Raw genomic sequence first — 19,928 nt, 5'->3', positions numbered from 1 at the left:
TGGCTTTACGGTTTTTTATTACGCCTGTATTATATGAGAAGTATCATGTCCTCACTCACTATGGATAAGGTTCTTTGTAGTTTTAGCAATTCCAGTAGATGGGAACTGATATCTCAGTGTGCTTTTAACTTTCATTTCCTTTAATATAAAGCTCAGTTTCACGTGTTTGAATCTTCTTTGGCGACCTGCCTGTGCTAATATTTAGCGCCCCCCCACCACCCTTTTTCTAGTTGGATTGTTTCGTTGTTATTGAGTTTTCACGGTTTGTTATGTGGTCTGGATACAAGTCCTTAGTCAGATAGAAGCTGTGTAAATATTGTTCTCCATCCTTGTGTTTCTGTTTTCATTTTTCTTAACAATGTCTTTCAAAGAGAAGCAGTTTTTAACTTTGAGGAAAACCAACTTATCAATTTGTAATACTGAAAAATAGATCTATGAGATCGTTCGCAGATCTATTTTCAGTGTCATACTTTGTCTAACCTGGGCTCACAAAGGTTTCCTTCTAGAAATTTTATAGTTTTAGGTTTTTGAATTTAAGTCTATAATTTATTTTGAGTTATTTTTGTGTATGACGGAAGCCGTAGATCTGAGTTTATTTCATCTTTGCATAGGGATATCAAATGGTTGCAACATCATTTGTTGAAAATACTATTCTCTCTCTACTGAACTGCTTTAGCATGTTTGCTAAAAATCCATTCCCCAAATATGCGGGGGTCAATTTCTGGACTCTGTTCTGTTTTATTGATCTGTCTGTCCATATGCGTGCTTTAATGCCACACTATGTTGATAACTAGGTCTTCGTAAGTCATAAAATCAGGGAGTGATAGTTTTTCAAACTTTTTTCTCTTCTCAAATTTGTTTTGGGTATTATTTGTCCTAAGTAATTCTATATGAATTTCAGAATTGATGTGTTGATTATTACTAAAATGCCATTTGGGGTTTTGATTTGTTTGCATTGAATCTATAGGTTAATTTGGAGATAAGTTGTACCTTAACAACATTGAGTCTTCTGACCTATGAAGAAGGTATCTATCCATCCATCCATCCATCCATCCATCCGTCCATCTCCATTTATTTAGGTCTTCTTTAATTTATCTGTGCAGTGTTGTATAGTTTTAGTGTAAAAGACTTATACATATTTTATTAGTATCACTATGAAACTATTTTCATTATTACTAGCAATATCTTGTCCTTTAAAATCTACTTTGATGTTAATATAGCTAGGAAACATTTATTTTTAGTAGCGTTAGAATGATATATCTTTTTCTATCTTGTTACATTTAACGTATTTAAGTTTTTATATTTAAAATACATATACATAAGCAGCACATAGTTTTATTTTTTAAATAAAATATGACAATTTCTACCTTTTAGTGGTTATTTCTAAATTATTTAAATTTAATGCAGTTATTTCTATACTTAAGTTTAAATCTCTCCTCTTGCTATTTTTTTTTTTAAATCTCCTTGCTGTTCTTCTCATTTTCTTCTTTTTCTGCCTTTGCTTTGGATCAATTGTATATTATTTGTGAATCAATTGCACCCACTCCGTTGGCTTATTATCTATAACCCATTGTTTTGTTATTTTAGCTGTTGCTTTAGGATTTACACTGTTCATGTTTAATTCTTCACAATCAACTTATAAGTGGTATTATAATCCTTCCTATACAGTATGAAAACTTTAACATAATATGTTTCCATTTCTCCTCTCTCAGCCTTTATATATTTTACTTATACATGTTATTAAACATAGTTTCATTTTTATTAGTGGTCAGTTATCTTGCAGAAAGATTTAATACTAAAACATATATTTCTATATGCAATAATTATTTCTAGGGCTCTGCTTTCTCTCTCTAGACTCATATTTCCATTTGATATTATTTTCCTCCTGCTTGAAAGATTTCTCTTTGCATTTATTAGAGTGAGTGTCTGCTAATGGCAAGGATTTTGCCTTTTGTATTTTTAAACATTTTTAAATTTCTTTTGCGTTTTGAACATATGTATTTTGCTGGGTATTGAATATAAGGTAGATAACTTTTTCTATCAGTGCTTTGAAGGTGTCCTGGCACTGTCTTTTCACTTGTATTGTTTCTGCTGAGAAATCTGCTGTCATTCCTTTCTTCATTTCTGTGCATAAAACGTGTCTAGATTTTCTGAACATTTTAAATATTTTTCTCCTGATTGTTGGTTTTGAGCAATTTTGTGATGAGATGCCTTACAATAGGCATCTTACAGTGTTTTCCTCCCATTTCTTAGATCTATGGGTTTGTAGGTTTTTCATATTTGAAGCTTTTTTAGCCATTTTTTCTTCAAATTTATTTTCTGTTCCCTTTGCATTTTTCTCTCCCTCAGGGACTTCAAATTATATATTGAGCTGCTTGAAGTTCTACGACTCACTACTATTTCTACTTCTTAACATACTTTTCTATCCATAGTTTGTTTTTTTTATTGCTGTGCCTTTAAATCCACTAATCTATTATTCTAAAATGTCTAATCTGAAATTAATATTATCCAGTGTGCTTTTCCTCTCACATGGAATACTATTTCTCTTTAGAGGCTTAATTTGGCTCTTTAAAAAAGATCCGTTCTGTCTCTACTTAGCGCCGTGAACATATGGAATGCATTTATAATGACTGCTTTAATGCCGTTGTTTGCTAATTCTAACACGCGTGTCAGTTCTGGGTCGGAATCTTCGATTGGAAGCCAGACATTGTAACAACTTTACCTTGTTGGATGCTGTATATATTTTTTACTCTTATAAATATTTTTCAGGTTTATTCTGGGATGTGGTTGTTATTTGATAAAAGTTTGACCCTTTAGAGTCTGGATTATATCATTTATGGATAGATCCAGAGCAGTTTCAGGCAAATTACTCTGCACCATTAACGCAAGATTTTTCTGAGTATTGTATCCAATGCCCAGGGAATAATGAGCCCCCTCACCCCCCAGCTTTGGAAATAGGACCTGTGTGAGTGCTTAGTACTATTCCTTTTAATGTTCAGCCTTGGATTGTTTTTTCCTGTGCATGACTTGATCAACTTTCTGCTTGATGAGGTCCAACTTCCTTTCTTTGAAGAGGCCCCATTGCATTTCTCCAGGATTCTCTCTATATGCAGTTTTCTCCTTTTCAGCACTCTGTCCTACAAACTCAAGCTTCCCTACCCTCCCTGAAACCTAGCTGTGTTTCTCTACCTAAGGAGTCCACCAACCTCTCCTGGGTTCCCTCCCCCATGCATCCTAGCCTTCAAACCATCTCAAGCTAGTAAGCTGGGAGAATTGAAGGGATCATTTTGTTTGTTTTCTGTCACTTGTCAATCACTATCTTCCACTGCCTGATGTTCAGAGCCTTGGGAATGACTCGTTTCATATATATTCTTCATCCAATTTTTATTTTTCTCAGGTGAGATGGTAAATCCAGTACTGTTATTCCATCCTGGCTAGATGTGAAAGATAAATTGTATGACTTTTCATTTACACAATTATATACATAATATTATAACAGCAGCCAAAGGAGAAATATAATTCAGTATTGTTTATTAGCTTTTCATACAACTTTTCAGAATTGCATGCATATGGGTGCATTTGGGATGACAGTTAACCAGAAAGTCTAGTTCTAGTCTCCTTTTTAATCTTATCTGCACCTAGCTAAAATACCATTATGGGTGATCTGAGGACGAGGTGTTATTGATCTATGACAAGTAAGAATTAATTTTGTATTTTATTCAGTTCTAACAATCATTAAACATATGAAACTACTAAGTTACGGTCTTTGATTCACTGGGGAAAGGAAACACTTTGGGGATACACAGCCAGAGAAGCCAGTGTGTAATACACAGACCTGGACCTCTCACAGCCTCCTTCAAAGCCATATTCAAAGAAAGTGTGTAACAAATGTTGTTGAAGGAAGAAATAAGTGGTGAATATATGACTGTAAGTGATGAGGCTGGTTACCTGGCGCGCATATCATATGGATGGAGGGGAAGCCTGATATTGTAGAAAAAGAGCTTTAGACTCAGAGAGAGTTGGAGGTCTAATGACAGCTTCCTTATTTAGCAAGTAGGGAAAAACAAGTTTAAAAAAATTGCCTTCATCTTGAAGAAATAGAGATACACTATTTATCTTATAATAGTATTATGAAGATAAAATCAGATGTGTGTAAGACACACCCAACAGAGAGCAGGGCATCCAATTAATGCTAATTATCTCTCCTGTAGACTATCTCACTGTGGAAAGTAACATTTTTGCACTGTTACTTCTCACAGATATATAAGAGATTGTCTTAAAGCAGGAGGAACAGACTTCAGGATTTCTTGACTGATGTGAAAGCTTTGAACTTGTGAATGGATTAGACTTTTTTAAAGGGCAAAAGAAATCATTCAAAGTCAAGGCAAGTAAATAAATGCAGTTACTTGTCAGTGAGATAAAAATAAATAAACACAAAAGGCTATGACTATAAAATTATGTGTGTAAACATGAATATATGAATTCCAGTCATTCATAAAAAAAGTTTTTATTATCAATTCTTAATTTGGAAGCCAAACGTATTCCGAGGATTACTACACCCTAAGAATAAGTTTCCCTTTTTATGGAAACTCTGGGGAGTAAATACATTCATGAGGATGTATACCGTTTGGTCTATCCAAAGGAAAAAAAAAGGGAAAAAAATCAAAATGTCTAATTTTGTTACTATCTGATGACACTTTTTACAGTCCCTTGTCTCACTATATAATGTGTTTTAACATAGGCTCATTTGTAACCTGAGGGAAGAGAAATTCAGATAAGTTTTAAGTGACTTGCCTGTGGTCACACACTGGTAATTCGCAGACGTGGGTTTTGAACCTAAATTATATTCTTCCCACCACGCTACAGATTCCTTATTGTACCCTACTTTAAAAAGTTCTAGTTTTCAGCACAAAGTTAATGTTGGCCAAACAACTGATAATAAGTGAAAATATTTTGGTAAGTAATATTATAAATTATTACGATTATTATCATTATTAATTTTCATTCCCAATGCTTTAAGCTGGAGATAAACTTGATCTGCATGCATTCTTGAAGAATGACTTCAGTTTTGTGTAGCTGGGTCTTGGCAGTTGAGAAAACACGCACAGTGACTTTGATGAGATTCCGAACCTTATCTCAGGGGTCTCGCATGGTCTGTGGGCCCAGACAGAAGGCAGGGAAGTGCTTTTCCCACACCTCTTCCTCCAGCGGGTTCAGGCACAGCGCTGGGCGCTCCAGCTGCAGCCAATTAGACCCCCCCCCCCCAAACAGGAAGGGGCCGGAGCCATGGTAGGGGCTGCCGAGATATTAGCTGAAAAGTCTGGTTTTCACCAAAGGTTCAGCCTCCTCACCCGGGACACACTTAGATGTCTTGTATAGAAAGCCTGTGCTCGAGAAAGAAGCAATTGTAACTGTGGGAACCTTGTTCCCCACTGTGGACGGTTTGCTGCACCGACCGAGTGCGCGCTGTGCACGGTGCCCATCCAGCGAGTCTGCAGGAGAAGGAGACTTCGGTTCCAAACCAGCTTCACACTGCCTTTCTTGACTGAAATTCAGAAAAGCCTGATTTTAAAAAGCTATACACCGGGCAGCGCCGGTGGCTCAGAGGAGTAGGGCACCGACCCCCTGTGCCAGAGGTGGTGGGTTCAAACCCAGCCCTTGGCCAAAAACCGCAAAAAAACAAAACAAAACAAAAAGCCATGTACCTTCAAGATCACATCAGCGCTGTTCCCATGTCTAAGTAAACTTGTTATGGCAAATGTCTAGGCCTAGCTTCAGATAAACTATAGAGGTCTAAGAAAAATGATAGCCAGATGGAGCAGCCAGACCAAGTCAGGAGACCTGCACTAGGTTAAGGAGGAAAACACTGAGTCATTGAACTTTTGTAGCATTTATGTGACCTGATCAGAAGAAACAAATCCTAGTCCAAATTGAATTACTGGTGTTTTTTTCTCTGCCTTGCCAAAGCCGGTATGTCTCACTGATACACCCTATTGGGTTCATTGTTTGGCTACTTCACTTAGCTCAGCTCAGGGAGAAGGCAGTGTGGACAGGCGTGCCAAATGGTCGTCAAGGCTAAATGTTAAAAGGAGTATTTTGTTTTTCTATTGTACTAGTTGACGGTGCCGTTACATTGCCACAGTACAGTCAGTGACCATTGAATTAGAGTGTTAAAGCTTAAGAATATCCAAATAAAACCAGCATAAAGAAAATGCATCTGTATTGGCTGGAGTCCAGTATTGGGTAGTTCCTTCCTTACTTAGTTAATGCTAGAGACAGCGAGACATTTTATACATGGGGAATAATTTTGGCATTTAATCTACAAAAAGTATGAGTTAGGTATTATTATACTTATTATAGAAAAAACTGCTCAAGCAGGAGGATCACCTGAGCCCAGGAGTTGAGGTTACAGTGAGCTGTGACTGAGCCACTGCACTCCAGCCTGGGTGTCAGAGAAGACCCTGTCTCAAAAAAGGAGGATCATGGGGGAGGAGGAGGAATAGGGAGGGGAGGAGGAGGAGGAATGAAGAAAGGAAAAAAAAGAAGAGGTGTCCGAAACAAGGGTGAGGAGCACAGGTGTAATCGTAAGTCTGGTGAGCAGCAAAGCTCGGACTTAAATTTGGGATTAGGGATTCCTGGCACAGAGCATGTTACTTTGTTACTTTTTACACATCCCTTGACAGCCCACCACATACCCCTTAATAAGTTCAAAGTAACCCAGAACGCAGGGCAGGTGCCGTTCCAGTCCTCGAAGAGCCTTAGGCCGCCGGCGTGTTCACGTTTGGACAGAGGATGGAAGGTGATGAACAAGAGTATAAGCTCCGGCCTCTTCCCTCCTCTTGGGGGAAGACACAGAATCCCAGCAAAGTTTTTATAAGGACTAAGTAAGAAAATGCACATCGGATGCCAGCACCGAGCCTTCATGTTCTGAAGTCGGAATTGTAGATCTGGCGTGACTTTCAGAGGGAACTCCGGGCTGAGAGGAGCTTTATCCTGCGGGAGCCTTTTCAGGAGCTTTCCTTGGGGTGTGTGGAGATCAGACTCCATCAGTGACATCTGCCTCTCAAAACCACGTGTAGAGAAACCAAATTGCAAATGCTTGTGTGTTTCCTGCTAAGGGACCACTTTCCTACCTCAGGGACGAGTGGGCAAGCGTCCTAGCCTGTGCCTCAGGAGGTGTTTGCCAAGCTGCTTCCCTGTTTTTGTCTGGGACTGTAGATCCCAAGCTGGGCAGGGCGGCTTCTCTGGCGGAGCCTGAGGGGACCACCAGAACCTTGGAGGGGCCCCTGGTGGGTGGTCTGGCCTCAGCCATGCGTGGTGCTATCCAGGGCATGATGTAAGACTGAGCCATTTGCTCAGCTTTGGGGTGGACCCGTAGCTGAGGCTCTGCTGGCATCTTTTTCCGGGTCCCGCCGTTTCTGTTACCGATATCTATTTCTTCCCCCTTTCAGAGCCTCCACACACAGTGAAAGGCTTTCACAGGGCGCCGTGCCCTGCACGCCCTTTCCTCTCTCCCCTCCTGTCCCCACGTACGCTCAGGCCTTCAGGAACAGGCCAGGCCCACGCTGATTAAAAGCAGCGTGTTTCTTACCAGCAGACCGCCTTGTCCCACATCACAGCTAATTCTGAGGAGATGAGCCCTGGAGAGACCGGTCACCCAGAATGGGGCGCCATGTGTCCCAGAGTCGTCATCTGACAGAGGCAGGGACATCGTTCTTGTTTCCCGGGCTTGCAGTGACCTGGTGGCTGTTTATTTCTCACCTTATCGTGGATTAGTGGTCATAAATATGAATATGTCTCAATCTCCAACACAGGACTACATGCTGAGCCCCTGGCCCCTCTGCATAATCAGCTGCTATAAACTTTACTGTTGGACAGGCCACTTCAACTCAATGGATCTAAACACGAATCCATCATCACCTCCACCCCACAGCCTCAACCCTGGGTTCTCTGCAGCTCAGTGCGCAGACTCGTCACCTGCCCACCTCCAACCCCAGGGACTTCCCTTTCCCTCACCCTTATCCAGTTAATCACCAAGTCCCCCGGAGTCACTCTAGGGTATCCCCTACACCCTCCTCCCTTGCACATTCTCACTATCCCCGCGTCTGTTCCTTCCCTCATTCTTTCCTGGACTATGACAACGTGGTCCACTCGCCAGGGAAGCGTTCAAGTCATAACAATGTCTGGGCCCCATTTCAGACCAATTACAATTACTGAGGGAGGGAAAGAAGGGTGGAGTCCGCACACCGCTAGTGTTTTAAAGATATCCTCATGTCATTCAGATGCATATCCAGGGCTGGAAGCTGTTGTCCAACAACACCAACCTGACCTGTCACGCACTCCCTTGCTTGAATAGAATTGCCTATTCTTGCCTGAACTTGAAGCAGGCTTCTAACTAGGCCCCTCTGCCATTTTCTCTGCCCCTGTAAATGCATCATACCCGTGACTCTCTCTGGCCTGGGAAAAGGCACTGCGCTTTACCTCTGCCAGCCTCACACAACCCTCCCTGATGTCAAATATCAGGAGTGCTACGGATCAACTCTACTGGTCACGAGCATACATAAAACAAATCATGCTTTTATTTCAAATTTTATGTGGACATGCCCCAGCACGATAGTAGCTGGTCACCCCTACACTGACCACTTCCTTAAGTTGACCAAATTTTCATAACCAGACATGTACCACAAGTGGTCAGTGCAAGTTCCTTACATTGACGACTTCTGTATACTGAGAAGTTTGTTACAGTCCCTTGGCTGGTCAATTTACAGAGGTTCTACTGTATTTTAGAAAGCCTTAGTTTGGAGGCAAAAAACCCTATCTCTGGCTCAGATATAAACTTAGTAGTTTGTGAACCTCAAAAGAGTCGCCATCTCTCTCGCTCTTGGCTTCAGTCTGAAGTGAAGGAACCAGACAGGATACTCTCTTACATAACAAGGCACAGAACCTCATGATGAACCCCACTAAAGGGACGTATTTCCCTCAGAGCTACTTGTGTTCCCACAAGTTATTTCTCACCGTGAAGCATTTCCTTTAATGGAGCTGCTCCCAGCTCAGATTTTGTGATAACTAGACATTTTTGCCTGTGTTTTCTATGTTTTATTTAAATCAGTAGAGGCTTGAAGAGTGAATGGATTGACGGTTTCATGGGAGGGAGGCAGGAAAAATGAGAACATGATCATTAAATGTCCAGGAGATGCCAAGGAGGTGGGGGAAGAGAATATGGGAGAGTCTTAGGTCCCTCGTGGCCACATCCTAACTCCTTCTCTAAAGGCAGCCACCAGCATTGTCCCCAGTCCTAACAATAAATAAGTTGGTTATCTGAGGGTTTTCTACTCATTGAATATATGTTTGCATATCAGCTAATACCTTTAGGGTTTCAACTGGAAAGCTCTAATTACCCCCTTTGCCTTCCAGATTGAGCAACCAGGTGTTTTCAAATGGAATCATGGGGCATCAATAAGCATTTTACAAAATAGCATTCCAATGACCTAAGTGTCACTGAATTAAAAACAGATGGTTCACATTGCCTCTTAAATATATGTGTTTGAAAACTAAAGGAAGGAATACTGGACACAAGCTCACTCAACATTGCTTTTCCCAGTCTTTCGGTGGTTAGGAGGCCAGTGCTACACATTTGGCTGAACTGAAAGGCCTCATAAACATGCTCTTCATCAGTCAGTCCTCTTACCTTAGAGATGAACAAGCTCCATCACTGATCTCCCAAAAGATCAGTGTTCTTAACATTGGCTGTGTACACTGGAGTCACCTGTGGAGTTTTGACAAGCATACTGAGGCTTTGATCCCTCCTTTGGAAATTCAGATAATTGGTCTTCAATGGTTCAGTCTTGGTGTTTTATTTCAAGTTTCCCAGGTAATTCTATTGGGCAGCCAAGACTGAGCTTGAGCATGGCTATCATAGGGGCCTCCGGGCTCCCTGAAATGATTTTCTTTGAATTAGTTAGAATGAATCAGAGGAAAGATAAAGTTGATCTGTTGTGCGTCCTTGAGGGCTGGATTATATAGGAAGAAATGGTGAAGTGTTAAAATGTGCACAGATAGAAAGGGATGTCTGACAAGGTAGTCACTTTTCATCCCTTGGCCTGCGGCTAGGAAGGTCATCAACAGGAATGTCAACTTCTTGTCAAAACTCCCCAGTGTTATGGGCTGAATTTTCTCTCCCTCTCCTCCCCAACTCTTATTCAATTACTAACTCTCAGGCCCGTAGAATGTGACTTTATTGGGAGATAATTTCTTAATGAGTTAAGATAACATTCATTAGAATAGATCCTAATTCAATACCACTGGCATCTCTATAAAAAGGGAAAATTTGGATACAGAGAGTTGTACATAGGGAGTAGGCTATGTGAGGATTAGGGCAGGGATTGGGGTGGCAGGTTTACAAGCTGAGAAAGACCAAAGATGACCAGTAAAACCCCAGAAGCTGGGAGAATGGTGTGAATCCGACCCTTTCTCTCAGCCTTCAGAGGCAACCCATCCTTCTGACACTTGATCTGGGATTGATGACTTCTGTCTGGCACTGTGAGACAATCAAGTTTCTGTGGTTGAAGCTACCCAACCTGTGCTACTTTGTTAGGGCAGCACTAACAAAATAATACAATATACATAGTAGTATTTAAGATTCCCTTCATTCTGAGACTCTCAGAAGAGACAAGATAATAAACAAAGAAGCGAATCAGCATCCTCCAAGCACCTGCGGAGTGTCCAGCCCTCTGCTGTGCTTTGTAAGGTCTATCTCAGCTGCAGAATTATAACATGTTTTAACAATTGATGTGATCATCTCTACTTAGAGGTGAGGAAACTTAAGGTCACTTAACTAGAAAAAACATCATAGAGAAGAAAAAAAAAGAGAAAAGGAAAAGGAAGCTCTGGCTCTGTTGGAGCGAGACTTCTGGAAATTTTATGTACCTGAAAGTAAATTATTTTTAAAAATGGATGCCTGGCCTTCCAAAGCTAAGGCTCCCACTTCCTCTAGGTCTGGACTACACACAGCTGTTAAATATAAGCCTTGGTAAGTGAGATAATCAGAGCATTTGCTGGAGAGAAAATAATCTCTGCTTGGGGTCCTAAGAGGGCTTGTCTGCAGCCTTAGTCCATGTGGGTGACCATGATAGAATGCTACACATGGGTGGCCTGCATGACAGCCATGTGTCATCTCACAGTTCTAGAAGGTGGAAGCCAAGATCAAGGTGCTGGCAGGGTGAGTTTCTCCTGAGGCCTTTTTGTGGCCTATAGACAGTTGAGGTGGCTGTGTCCTCACATGGTCTTTCCTCTGTGCACACAAGTCCCTGGTGTCTCTGCGTGTATCCAAATTTCCACTCCTTATAAGAACACCTGTCCTAGTGGATTAGAGCCCACACTGATGACCTCGTTTTTGCCTGAATTACTGCTTTAAAGGCCCAATCTCCAAATACACTTACATTCTGAGATACTGAAGTTTAGGGCACCAATATAAATTTTTGAGCTACACAATTCAGTCAATGCCTAAGGGGTCAGAAGGACTCCAGGAAGGGACGTGTGTGTGCTGGTCCCCAGGGGTGAGTGAGCACAGGCGGCGTGGGTGGCATCACAGGGAGGTCATGGCTCAAAGGATCCCAGCCTCTGTTGGCCATAGAGAGATAGGTGTTTCGTTTGTTTGCTTTGTTTTCAGCTGTCTGATGGAGGTTTACCTGAAAAGTAAAGTAGTTGTGTAGCTTTTGCTGCTTCTGCCTGTGTGGCCCTGGGTCTGCCCAGACTAGAAAGCTCTTCCCTGATTTCAGGATGCAGTAGGCATTTTAAACCAGCTGTTAGGGGCAGAGTTGGTGCCTTTCTGTCAGTAAAGTGGGAATAATGACAGTAATAGTATTTCCATCCTCAGATGACTGAGGATATTGGCGGCACGTCCAGGGCTTCACAAGTAGGCACTCCATAGGAGTTAGCGTCCTGCCATTGCACACAGAGCCAAGCAGCCAGTCAGAGAGCAGAGATGAAACAGCAGCCAGCAAACAGTGGTGTCTGAGGCCTCCCTGAGGGCTTGAGCAGGCGGAGCCAGGAGCTCTAACAGGGCTCAGGGTAGTTAGAAAGACAGACAGACAGACACAAAACCCCGGAGCTATGTGATGGTGACAGAATAGCAGGGTACGGGAGATCTGCCTATGCCAGCCAGCAGAGACTATTGCCTTTGGATTTGGAACAGATTTTGTTTGCATTTTTTTCAGAAGAAAGATGAGGCAGGAGACTGAGGCCTTTGGCCACAGCCTAACAGGGGCCTAGTTTAAAACTTGGGCACTGGCTGGAATTAACACTGTGCCTCTGTTCTTTCACCATGCAGCTGGAAGACCCTCAGCCAGCACTGTCCTTCACAAATTGGACGGACCATGTCACCCAGGAGACTCTGCAAGGCCAAGGGGAGGCCCCGCCCTGTTAGGTGTGGGGACCAGATGTGAGGCCCTCGTGTTCCCAGGACCTTGGTTCCCAGTGCCGAAGACTGGTTAGTGGCACTGAGTCGAGGGAGTGGATGAGCAGAGCAGGTAGGTGCAGGCAGGCAGAGTGCCAAAGGGTATTAACGTGCAGTACATTCCAGAGAAGGAACGGTCGGCCCCCACAAGTGGAGGAGACCCTGAGTATAACAAGATTTCTCCTTTCTGGCTGACTCCCTAATTTTATGTTAAGTGTGTGTGTGGAAGGGGTGAAGTATTCATGGTTTTTCTTGGAAAAGGGTGAAGAATTCCTGGAATTGAGAGCCCTCCCCTTTTCTATCCTTGTACGGCAATTTCCTTGGGTTACCATGGTGTATGTAAACTGTCACAGCATCAGTAGGTGTGAGTTTTACTATGTTAATGGGGAGAGGTCATTTTGGGACACGGTGAGCTCAACTGTGTGCATGTCCCAGAGACCCGCTATGAAGGCCTGATTGGTGATTTGCGTCTGTGTCTGTATTTGATTGGTCAGGGCTTAAAGACCTTCTGTTGTAGACAAATGTCTGATCCTTGGGGACCCCTTGACATGTCATCTGTTCTTTCTTGGGAGCCCCTTCTCATTAATTTGTCCCTCCTAGTGGACAAAATATCTCTTAGCATCATGTGCCTCTCAGTGGACACGCTGGACAGAGCATCTGTTCCCCTTCCCCCTTGTCCCCAACACCACCACTCATGAGCAGTCACCACAAGTGGATGCTTGAGCTGCTCTTGTTTTCTATACAAGACTTATTCCCATTTCCTTTGGCCCTTTTCGTGGGCTAGTGCAGTGGTAAGAGGGAGGCGGGAATACCATTTGGCACCTCATTAAAAGAAGAGTTGAAAATCACCAATCAGATGTAACAGGTGTGCTGAGTCTTCACAGAATTCTTCTTTAATTTAAAGTCATGGGGAGAAGAAATGTCACCCACTTCCCTTTGTCACAGCTGGGGAAGCAGGGCCCAGACAGGGTGACCCATCTACTTAATGGCACACAGAGAACTTGACACTGTGTTGGGTTGAGATCATCCAGGGCTCTTGACTCTAGTTCAGCATCTTCCTAATCACTCCCTTTGCATGGGCCACTGCACACCTGCACTCACATTTGACTCCTGCTTGGAATACCTTTCCCTTGGGACTTTGATATGCCCTCCAAGTCTCCCTCCAACCCTTATCTCCTCCAGAAACTGTCCCCCAGCCATGCACCTGTTCAAGGTCAAGCCGTGCACCCCTCCTCTGTGCCCTCAGAGCAGTCACCTCGCTGCCCTGTAGCTGGGGCCCTGTGTCCTCCCCACCTTGCAGGCAGCAGGTCCTTGTGGGCTGGAGCCAGCATGCAGTGCAGGGCGATGCAGGGGGTGGACATTTGGTCAGGTGTGTTAACTACTTGATGCGGCTCTGAGAGTCCAGGACACACGGGCTTGCCAGCTTTGGAGCTGTCGGCCTGTCATGGTCAGCTAGGACTTGTGAAGTCATCTTGCTTCTAAAGAAAAACAAATCATTCTTCAACTACACAGATAAAATAACTCAAAGATTTCTGCATGGGCTTCACCTACACTCACAAGGTTGTTTTCCAGAGAGTGTTTGTACCCTAGGTGTGGTTGCCTTCTACTTAGAGACAACACTGGCTCCAACACAGGTTCCTTCAGAAGAGTCAAAAGGCCTCAGAGATCTCCTGTGATTTTTTGCTGCTGTTGTTAAGGCATTAATGTCCCCCTTTTAAACAAAAATGTTCTCTGGGTTAGGAAATCAATGGAGTTACTGCTTTGGGTTGAATTAGTATGTGCCATTAGCAGGGTACAAGAAGCCAGGGAAAGGGACCCCAGATGGTAAGGAAGTGGGGTAGGAAAGGTCATAGAAATTGAGAAAGGCAAAAGACCCGGGAGACACCATCCTTCGGACTTGTGCCTAAGCAAACACACCCATGGGGGATGTGAGGATTCCCCATCAGTGATCTTCAGACCTGCCCACATGCTGCCTGGGTTCATCTGTACAGACCCTAAAAAGTGTGAATGCCTGGGAAGCATCCCAGACCACAACATAGACACTTTGGTGTGAATTTCTGGCATCAGTAATTGCTAAAACTTTTCCAGATCATTCTAACACTAACATGCAAGCCAAGGAGAGAATTACTGATGTGAAACCTCAACATAGCAACGATGGGAGAACCCACCCGTCTCTTGGGAGGGGCTGAGGATCATTCACATTTATCTCCAAAACTTTAAATTTGGCCTTTGGGTCTCTTAACCCACTGTGAGAACCTTGTTGAAGGGACATGGGTTGGCAGAGCCTCTGGGATATCCTGCCCCTCTGCCAGCAGCCTTCCTACAGGGCAGCACTGTGGCCTCCAGGAGCACCTGTGTTCTTCTGCTCACACTCATCTGCCTGGTAGCAGGTGGACCCATTCATGTGTCTGCCAGACCCTCCCATCTACCTCCATCTTTCAGTATAAGGACTAAAAACATAGGGGGGAGGGCTGTTTACAGCCTCACTCAGGTCTAATCCTGTTTGGTTTAGCAAAACTGGAGCCATCAGAGATGGATGCTTTTCATTGTTCTCTGTAGAGAGCACAGGAGTAAGTTGCGAGAACCAACACTTTGGACCCAAATGCACCTGGCTCCAGGTTCTAGCGCCAGCATTTCTTGACCATGTACTGTGACCTTGTCAACACCACCTAAAAACCAAAGCCTTTTTCTGTACAACAGGGACGACAACACGAGCACCTGTCTCAAAAGAGGAATGAAATGAAAGCTGATTTGCCATTAGCAAGCCCCACACAGAAGTCAGAGCCTTTGCTTGTCCTAAATGCCCCCACACAGTGCAGACACACCATGGATGAGAAAATGGGCTGCTTAGAGAACAGACAAATAAGAAAGAAAATCTAAGTGTTCCATGACCTAAAAATAGAGCATGAACTTCTTAGTTTTTCTCCTTAAATGATGAATGGCTTTAAAAAGTCATATTTGATGGGATTTTAATTCATCATTTATTAGGTGCTTTCTCATAAAATGGGAAATGGGGTGTTTACACCAAACGAAAGCACCAATTACCCCGGTGCCCAAACCCCATCACCACTGAAGAACAGCCACGAGAGAGCCCATCAATCTAGAGTTAGACCGGGTCCCGCCAGGAAGTTCCCATCCACAGAGCATGTGCCCTGCTGTTTCCTCCCAGAGGCCTGGGGCTGCAGACGGGGCTGGGTGGGGTGGGTGGGAGTAGAGGGCTGTGGTGTTTATGGCTCAGTCATACCAACAGCCTTGTACTGGATACCTCCCCAGCACCAGGGGCAGGTTACCCCTCACTCCTTCCGTGTGCATCCTCACAGGCTCCACTCCTCCTCTTGCCCAGGGGGAGACTGAGCCCCGGAGCGATTAATGATGCCCAACCACTCACCAAGTCATGTAGGCCATCACCAGGCCTGACTCAGATGTCCCCAACACCATCTTGCCTTCCTTCACAGCCTGGGATACTCTTCCAAGAACGAGGAGGTGGTGAGTCCAGTCGTGGTCTTCCTTTTAGACCCAGTCCTGGACCTTATGGCCGGGTAGGAGCCAAGCTCCACACCCTGAGGAAATACGACAGAGATCGGAAGGGAGTGAAGAAGACCTGAAAAAGCCAGAGCCGCAGACAATAAATCAAAGACTATCAGGGAAATATTAATAATCCAGCACACTTTCTGATTTTCTAGGACGGATAGATAGTGGCAAGGATGATGAAACTGCTCTCTTCAGGGACAGAAAACCTTTCCAGTTTGTATACAGAGGGGAAAGATGGATTGCTGCCTTCACCCTCATTTGAAGATGTTGGAGTTAAGATCTGCCCCAGACATTTAAGATGATATTTTATATGAAGTTTAAATGATGCGGGAAAATCCACATACCATCCCTCATATCATCGTTCTTCTAGTCCTGACCCAGTGCCTTATTTTTGGTTCCTTGTACATACTATGCTGACACTCTTTCCTGCTCCTGTGCACAGGCGGTGTCCTGACCTCAGCCTTGCTTTATCCTAATAGCTGCTCTTCTAGCCTTTGATTTTATTGCATGTATTCTTCCTCAGCAAAGCCTTCTAATACTCCCACCAGATTTGATTAGGATCATTTTTAGAATTGCTTTGTCTGCATTTACTTCCCTTGCTAGATTTTCTCCTCTGCAATGCTTGCTTTTATTCTCCCAGGACTAAGCTCTTGCCTGATACAGGAGCTCAGCTAGATGGAGTGAAAAAATGTTAACTTTTAAGAGTGGAGTGCAAATAGGAGGTGAACGTAATCACCTCTCAACAATGTGTTTTAGAGACCCACACACAGAAAATACAGAAAATATTTACCTTTAAGGTCTGAGATTATAGGTATATTTTTCTTTATTTTTTTGTCCGTATCATCTACATTTTCCACACACAATGAACATACGCAATTTTATCGTCAGATCATATAATCAGATAATGACATGAAAATAATTGCCCTAAGGCTTGGTGAAGATTACAAAAATAATACATACATGATAGCTTTCTTCTCATATGCTAAATTTTAAAATATAAAATGTGCATTTCTATTTGCTGAAAAGCAATAATATTTATTGCCATTGCCATTGCAGTGCTTCACAGCTTTTGATGTAATTTTATATCCGCCCCCACACATGACTTTCAACAGCCCTTGATGTCCCTAGCAGAGTGGTTTGTTATTCATTTTGCAGAGGAAGATGCAGATGCCCCAGCTGTGCACAGTGGAGAGAGAGCTTGGCTGGAGCTCATGCATCGCCCGCTGAGCTCCCACTTGGGAAGGGCATTTGACATCCCTTCACCTCCTTCTCATTATAAGCAAAATTGAAAGAGAAATACCAATGTCCCAGAATTAAAGCGCCTTAATGCACAAGTGACTAGGCCTCTGCTTACACCTTCAAGATGATCAGAAACTAAACTGACCTGCATGGAATGTGTCACCAATGAGGTTTGAAGCTCAGCCTTATTTGTGCCATTTTCAATTAACACTATACTATGAATTTCAAATAAATGACCCCCTGTACCACCACAACACCCCTCATGTGCTAGAGTAGGGTTGAGTTGTCTCTGGAGCAGAAATTATTTACGCCTTGTCTTTGGAGGATGTCAGGGGTTCTGCCTGCCATGGACTGGGCGGCAGGTGGGTCAGTGGGTCTTCTTTCTATGTCCCTCCGGAGTGTCATTGCTTGGGCCACTTCATGTCACTCTCTCTGTGTCCATGCCAGAGCCTGAGACCTCCTATGCTTGTGAAATTAACAGCTGAAGAAAAATTAAGGTCTTGGGAGCTGCTCTGACTGTGTAGCCATTATAATGTAATCAAGTAAAAAAGGATAACTTTTCTTCCCTAGATGCTTCTGGAAAGGAAGTTATCTCTCTAGACTATCTATCATGTACTGTCTGTCTTCACTGATGGTTGTTCCTCAACCAGACTATATATTTACTTGACCTTTTACTAAATACCTTCTATGCAGAAGGCTCTCACTATGCTAGGCTGTAAAAATAAAAAGCAATTGTCTTTGTCTGTCTTTACAAATCTTTGCATTCCCAGACTCAAGCTGTGTTCTTGGTAGACCCTCATTAAACTGAGGACGAGTGCGTGGATGAATGTTTGAGAGCCTTCTCTCCAGATGGTTGATCCACTAACTTTAGAAATCCCTGTTTTGTTAGCTGTAAAAACAGGTTTTAAAGAATCTATGGAAGGTGCCCAGATCTAAAGATCTTTAACAATTGTTCCTTGAAATGTTGCACAAGGTCCTGCCCTCAGAAAGATCCCATGCTTCCTTCAATTCTCTTTTGCCACCATCTTGATATTCTAGATAGTTTTTGAACAAAGACTCCCACATTTGCACCGAATCTCACAAATTGCACAGTTGGTCCTGTGTATCTGCCTGCTCTGAACAAAGGCTCACACAATACTGAGAATTCTTTCAATATTAATCACTTACACAAAACATGCATGTTGACGAGCTAAGTGGGACTGAATCAGAAAACTTGCTAAATTTGACGCTGCCTGACCTTAAACAAAATGCGGATTAAAGACGGGATCTTTTAAATATGCTTGACATTAACCTGGCCAGAAAACATAGGACAAAATCGTAGAAGTTTCCTATGTAGACATGGTTCTATTCCTCCTCCATCTCTCTGGCTTTAGATTCTGAACATGACACCTGAATTAGTTTCATCTACTGAGTTAAGTGCTCTCCTTGTACCTCAGAAGGACATGTCTGCCTCAAAATAAACAAGTACCATCAACACTGTCGCTTTGTAACTACTAAATCCAGGAGCATTAGCTGATGCATAGATTCTGCCCACAAAGCCCAAGAATTATGGGTGGGGAACTGGGAACTGGAGACCGGTTCAGCGCACAGCAAGTTGCTGGGAGCCTAAGCTCCAGCTTGCACTGGCATGTACAGAATGGAAATCTGTCCTTGGATCTCTCTGTCATGTCCCTTTTTGTTTAGAGACCCTTACAGCAACAACCGGGAGGTTATTGGTATCCGAGCTCCTATTGGCTGACGAGTGAAGCTACAACATGGAATTTCAGATCAAGGAAGGTTAGCACGTGTCAAGTGAGGGGCACCATTCAACCTCTTGAATTGTGTTTTCAGCCCCATCCATAATGATGCTTAGCCTCATTAATCTACTCTCATTCATATATACATATTTTTTTCTTTACCCATAGCCCTGCCATTGGGAGACTTGCAAATAAAATTTCTGATGCTCAGAGATGGTATGACTTAAATAAAGGAGAAGAGAATTCCTATTTGTCTAGTTATTTTACTCATATTTTGGCATTTATGTCTCCCAGATAGCCCAGGAACAAACTGTCATCATTATTCTTTTATAGATAAGCTAGCTGAGCTTTCACGATGCTGCACAACACAGCGAGTAACTCTGGAAGGGGTATTTGGGTCTGGCTTACTCGCTCTCCTTACCTTGCTCTCCCCACAACATCAGCCCAGTGGCCATGGAGGAAACGGCAGTTCTAGAGGGACCTTGAGCAAAGTAGTAGGTGTTTTTTTTTTAAAGAAAGTCTCTTCTTTCTGAGATTCTGAGACGCAGGACCTGGGTCAAGTCTGCCTGACCCACTTTATCATCCAGAGGATGTCACTCTGCTTCCGTGGGCCTCAAGTTCCCACTTGGCCCATGTGGATAGTAACACACATCCCGCCCACTTCACTAGGCCATCCGGAAATACAGGAAACGCATTTCAGGTAGAAGTAAATGACCATGTGATCCTGCAGGTTATTGCTGGTGATGTCATTTGTTTTTGTAAAGAACTGAATAGGTTTATTCTGGAGGTGATAATTGGGAAGGGCTGTCCCTGTGCCTCCAGGCAGCAGAGCCAGCCGGGCAGAGTGCTTCAACTTGAAAAGTTCATGAGCAGGCAAAACAGTTGCTTAGCTTCTATGATAGCAAAGGGAGCAACAGTGTTTGTTAATGTGGACGAGGTGAGAGAGGCCCTGGTCTTTAATTAGGAGT

At 43.3% G+C, this 19,928-nt stretch overlaps 1 long non-coding RNA gene across 1 annotated transcript in view; it reads left to right on the top strand.

Annotated features, from left to right (window-relative positions):
* Positions 1 to 19,928, top strand: part of LOC128583883 (uncharacterized) — a 66,738-nt gene that overhangs the window by 4,721 nt on the left and 42,089 nt on the right. The window contains exon 2 of the long non-coding RNA XR_008379575.1: positions 12,329 to 12,527. This is a non-coding gene — a long non-coding RNA (uncharacterized LOC128583883). The remainder of the gene's footprint in view (positions 1 to 12,328; positions 12,528 to 19,928) is intronic.

Source organism: Nycticebus coucang, chromosome 4 (genome assembly GCF_027406575.1).
Source record: "Nycticebus coucang isolate mNycCou1 chromosome 4, mNycCou1.pri, whole genome shotgun sequence".
Classification (NCBI taxonomy): domain Eukaryota; kingdom Metazoa; phylum Chordata; class Mammalia; order Primates; family Lorisidae; genus Nycticebus; species Nycticebus coucang.
Note: the sequence above shows the minus strand (reverse complement) of the source record. Positions and strands in the feature narration are given on the sequence as shown.